A 5,753-nucleotide genomic window follows, 5' to 3' on the forward strand; every position below is an offset into this window, starting at 1 on the left:
ACTCTAAGGATTCTGAAGGAAGTAATTTGAGACTGAAAGGAAGGCTTCAATGAATAATGGCCCAGTTTCCCATAGAGAGATGGGGGGAGGAGAGGTAGGTCAGGTTGCGGGGTAAGGCGAGACTCACCTCTTCTCGGACTGGACTGTGTTCAACTCTGACTGGACAGTTTCAACGGAAAAAGTCATTAAAATGTAAACGTTATCTAATAACATTAGATATGATTTGGAGGCCTACCATGTTGTAGGTTAAATCATCTGTTTTGTTTTATCAACTAGCTAGTCATCACATTGATGTTTGAAACATCTCAGTTTGAAAGAAAACTTTGTTAACAGAAGTTTATTAAGTATTAAGTTTCAGTTAAACTTTCTGTAGCTAGCACTTGTTAACACAAGACTTGTGGTCCAAAACCCATAACAAAGGCCACCCTAATACATTCCATATTAGCATAAAGGCACGGATGGGGTTTGAACCCATGATCTTCGGTTTACGAGACCGACGCCTTACCACTTGGCCACCATGCCGTTGTCTTTTAATCATTGCAATGTGATACAAATCTTTAACTCAATCACCCACATGGGGCTCATCCGACTTCTTCAGTGATGTTGATTGATCTGGAGAAATGTATCCGGCACAGCAAACACATTAAAGATGAATGCAGACAGGCGGAGATCTGAGGAGCAGAGCTACGGGCGGAGAGAGAAGTCTGCCGACAGCTTTCACGTTGACTCATTTATTTTGTATTAGTAACGCCAATAGACGTTCATCATAGGCTACACCTTGCGAAGATTCCCTCACGTACGAAACACCAGATACACGGTGACGAGACAACACGTATTACGTTCGACAGGGGAGATAACAACAGGCCTCTCCAAAACAAAACAAACGACAAGGTGACTCGTTGTCTGAATCTCGCCGTGACACAACCAAAACCATCCGAGTAATGAATCTACGTATCTGTGCTCCGGCATTGATTGATCACCACAGCATGTGGCGAGCTGGATAAAGAAGGCATCAGAAACGGTTTGCCAGAAGATACATCATCAAACAGAACACAGCGTTACAGAGGCACGTCTATAAATAAATACAGGTTTCCATTTGTCCTAGTTACACTTTGAAAATAGTGTTGAGCCAGCAAAAAGCAAATAGAGCACCATAAGGTTTAAGTTGGGGTGGGCTGTATACTGTACATCACCATGCCTGCCGGTTCCATGGGAGTGGAAAGGCTCCTGGTCTCACCCAGTCCTTGTTCACCTCATGTACATGTCAAGGTAAAGACTCCATGACCATTGAGAATGGGTGACTCTTCCCAGAGCTAAGCTTATCCTCCACTGTGCCTGGTGATAGCTGAGATTTGACTTGGTCTGCACATGTGGCCGATAAAGGCAGACTGGTCCCATGACTTTAATCATCAAAATACCATTCAGACGATGCATGACTGATCCTTGAATAATAAGATGTGAATAATACCATGTCATGGGCATGGCATTCAGTAGTCATCAACACAAGGCGTGATGGAGTAAAGTCTTGCTGATGAATGCCAGGTCCCTCTCTCTTCTCATTCCCCCCTGCCAGTCTAGCCACCAAGCCCCTAGCCTTCTCCTGTGACTGCAACACGGGCCTGGGGCTCAGTCCCAGTGATGGAGAGCAGGATGGAGGAGGGAGGGAGGGAGAGAAGGACAGAAAGAGAAGCTTGAAAGAAAGGGTGAGGGAGAAGGAGTGGGAGAGACAGAACAGTCAGCTGCCGTCACCAGGAGAAGGTCAACCTTGTTTGTGCTACTTCACTGCACGCATGAGGAGGGTGTAATTAATGCTTTGTGCCTCAGATGGTGAGGGCACTGGTGTGTGTGTGTGTGTGTGTGTGTGTGTGTGTGTGTGCATCCATGAGTTTGCATGTGTATGTGTGTGTGTCAAGCACGCATTTCTAGTGGGTTGACATCTGGGCCTCGCTGATGCTCTCAAGAGAGACAGGAAGTTCCACTAAACCTGGATAATCATGACAGGAAACGAGGGCCATCATAAGGTAGCCTACTGCAGTTCTCAAACTATTTTTCTTTTTGGGGGGTGACTGCATAAACCCTTTTCAAATGGGCCTGACTGAAAAAAGTTTGAGAAGCCCTGGCCTACCAGATAAGAGCTGTAAGTCATTACAATTACATCAACTATTGTTTGACTCCAGCCAGACTGAAGCATCAATAATTCATGTTATGTTTATTTTGAATCCTTCATATTGGATTACAGTGTTGGTAACAATCAGAATGGTTATTGGTGCTGTCTCATTTGAAATACATAATCTCTGTTCTTTCAAAATCTAGACATGATTGTGTTTCATATGAGGAGATGCAAGACAATATTAAAAGTGTCAATGTGTGCCTGCCACTGCATATTACTGTCACGGTGTGTGTGTGTGTGTTCTTAGCTGTGTATTACAGCAATACAGAGTTGTATTTGTGTGGGTGTGTTAATGTGTGTGTTTGTGTTCACATATGTGCATACCTGTGTTGTGTGGCAAGTGCATGTTATTGCCTGTGTGGACATGCTTGTGTTAGTGCAGACCTACGTGTCTGTGCTTGATTAGGTGTCTTTTTGGGAGTTTGTGCATGCATGTGTGTTTATGTATGTGTTTCTTCGCTTATGGGCATGCATGCATGCATGTGTGAGAGAGAGTCCATATGTGATGTATCTGAGCGGGCCTCGTCCCAGCAGATGGCCGTGTGCTCATCACCAGCGGCAGGGCTGGGATGAGGTGATGAGAGCAGGCTGGCGTCGGGCAGCGGGCACCAGGCACCAGCGTGGCCTGCAGCCATGCAGGGGAGGGCAGCCCAGCTGTGTGCATGGTCCAGCTAGGACAGCCCTGGGGTGGGCAGCGAAAGATCACAACCAGAAAGCAGTATAACAGATTGTTTACTGCATCGAATTACCGTGATGGAGCTGGACGTGGGAAAGAAAGGGATTGAACAAGTCAGTGTCTGACGAGTGTGATTGTTTTCTATCTATTTTGGGCCGTTTTTTTCCGTTGGAACAGGGAGGAAAACAGGGAGGGAGGGAGAAAGAGAGAGAGAGAGAGAGAGAGAGGGAGAGAGAGAGAGAGAGAGAGAGAGAGAGAGAGAGAGAGAGAGAGAGGATGTGCAGGAAATCTCCCTACGAAATCTGCAATAGGCATTAGCCTTCTGAACCACCATGCCTTCCAATGATTCAGTAGTAATGTGTAATAACAGATTGTTTACTGCATCAACTTAGCATGATGTAGCTGGACATGAAAAGGAAAAGGAGGAGAAAAAAAGGATTGAAAGACAGAGAGTTAAATGTCTGATTCAAAACGTTTTTTATAAAATGAGTTTGGCATTTTTTCTTGATAGGATAGTTGGAGACGGAAGAAAGAGAGGTCGCGCAGGAAATAGCCCCGGCCAGATTCAGATCCAGGCCCCTGCATTTGGCATTAGCCTTAATGGTACGTGCTCATACCCAGTGAACCAACAAGCCAGCCAATAATTCAATACCCTCATGTGTATGAGGCTCACATTGTGTAACCTCTCCACACCTCAATGGTCTTCAACAGTGAAACCAAAGTATTTGTCTTTGATTCAGGTTTCACATAGAAACTTTGAAAGGAACTCGTGAGAGAATGAATTTGACGCTCTGGCGCTCCATTATTCCGCTATAGGAAGGTCAATGTCAGGCTTTTATTTAAGGTGACATCAGATTCTCCAGGCACACTTTGATCCTGGGAGTGATTTGACCTGGGAGTCAGTCAGAGGGCTAATTGCAGTATTAACATGTTGCTTACTCAGCAGCCCCTGGACACTGCATCCCTTAACCAGACAGGATGTGATGTTGTTCAAAGAAGAGACAGGTTGTCATCCCCGCATTAGTTCCTGTTTTCTGACAGGAAATAGAAGCGGTGTTGACGGACGACAGAGATAATGCTGGGGTCAGGATCTGTTCTGTTTGTTATGATGGCTTGTTTAACTCCATAACACTCTTTTATCCTTACAGCGGAGATACCGTCTTGATACATACAAGGCTGAACTACATCCTTTTTTGTTTTCACAGAAGACTTGAAATAAACCCGATAAATCTTCAGGTTATGTTTAATTTAAGGGGCTCTCTCACCTTCTCGTTCTCCCTCTTTCCCCCCTCCCCCCTCTCTCTCTCTCTCTCTCTCTCTATCTCTCTCTCTCTCTCTCTCTCTCTGTTTCCACCAACACTCCCCTGGCTGTTGTCTGCCATGACATTGCCCTCCTTTATGTTGCTCCTGTGTGTTTCCTTTCCTCCATCATTTATTCATGCATTGCTGATGGACTTAACACGGTGGCTGGCTCTGGTCCTCAGACTTCTCTCCAGCGGTGCAGCTTGGTGCCCCCCCCCCCCCAACCTTCCCCCTCTCCCTTTCCTGTCTTCCTCTCCCTCTCCTCCTCTGCCTCCCTATCTATCTCCCTTTGCCTCGTTATCCCTCTCTTCTCCCCCATTTCTACCGCTCTCCTTCTCCATCTCTGTCTCTCACTCCCCCTCCACGTAGCTTCTTTCTTTCCTTCCTGCCCTCTTTCCCTCTCCCATTCTCTTTCATTGTTCTAAAAGGATTCTCCCCCTCCCTCCCACCCCCCCCCAACTCTCTCGTGTCCAGGTCTGTCCATGCTAATTAGAGACGTCCACAGATGATGATCAGACATGATGGAGCACCGCAGCCTGGGTGAGACCAGGGTGAAGACAACGATGTGTTGAAACAGGACAGAACACTGCAGGATGCCTCGGTAACCCAACATGGATGCTCAATCCTGTCCCGTGGCGATGGTTCTGGGTTGGAGCAGACGCAGAAGCAGGAAACAGACTTTAACCTTGAACTTCACAACAGACATTTTGTATTCATGATGCACGTTCAATGTATTTACTCTAGACAAATGTACCTGTGAATAATCCTGCGAATGTTATGATCATTATTTCTGCCAAATGATTACAATTTCCAATGTATTTGAGGATCCAATCGTAGAACCAGGCACATGTTAGAACAGATAGTGAACATTAAACTGCACGCTTATGAGCTGAGAGTGTGTCTCCAGTTGAGAATGGAGCCCTCGGGGTCTAGTAGGGATGTCTGTCACTCAGTTCTACAGCTATCCTTGTCGTCAGAGAAACTAAAACGTGTCTCTGCCCGCTGCGGAGTCCAGGCGCTGATGAAACTCAAGTGGCATCGTCATTAACTTTTGACAAGCTATGACACTCTGGGTTTGTGGTCACACAGCCAAATCTCCTGGGAGGATGCATGACTTTGTTTTGTGCAAAATGAAAAACACTGGAACACCCATTGAGTATAAATGTGTTCAGTCTCCTGGTGGTAAACAAGAACCTCTCTCACACACACACACACACACACACACACACACACACACACACACACACAGCGACCCTGCTACAGGTGGTGTATGTGTGTGAGTGAGGATTGGTCTCCTGATTAAATCTTCAAAAGGAGACAAGGTTATCGTCTTCCTGAGTTGTCTGGTCTGAACTGTTTATGGCGTGTTCTGGCGTCGATAAAACCTGCTGAAGGTCAGGCACTAGTCACTGAGAGGAGTTGTTCTCACCCAGACGAGTCAATAACATGTAAACACTGTCGGATCAGACTGTTGTTTCACAATATCAGCTCTCCCTCCACTAGAAGTCATGATAGTTATGGTCTGATAAGGATTAGATCGATTTAATAATTGAACTGGAATTTAAAATCATCTCATTAATTGTGTGTCTAGGCAACGTCTCACCG

At 45.9% G+C, this 5,753-nt stretch overlaps 1 non-coding gene across 1 annotated transcript; it reads right to left on the reverse strand.

Annotated features, from left to right (window-relative positions):
* Window positions 1–450: 450 nt before the first annotated feature.
* On the reverse strand, window positions 451–522 carry trnat-cgu (transfer RNA threonine (anticodon CGU)). Its single transcript has one exon. It is a non-coding gene; the product is annotated as a tRNA-Thr (tRNA).
* Between the last annotated feature and the right edge of the window lie 5,231 nt (window positions 523–5,753).

This window comes from Hypomesus nipponensis, chromosome 9 (assembly GCF_054491055.1).
Source record: "Hypomesus nipponensis isolate SF chromosome 9, ASM5449105v1, whole genome shotgun sequence".
Classification (NCBI taxonomy): Eukaryota; Metazoa; Chordata; class Actinopteri; order Osmeriformes; family Osmeridae; genus Hypomesus; species Hypomesus nipponensis.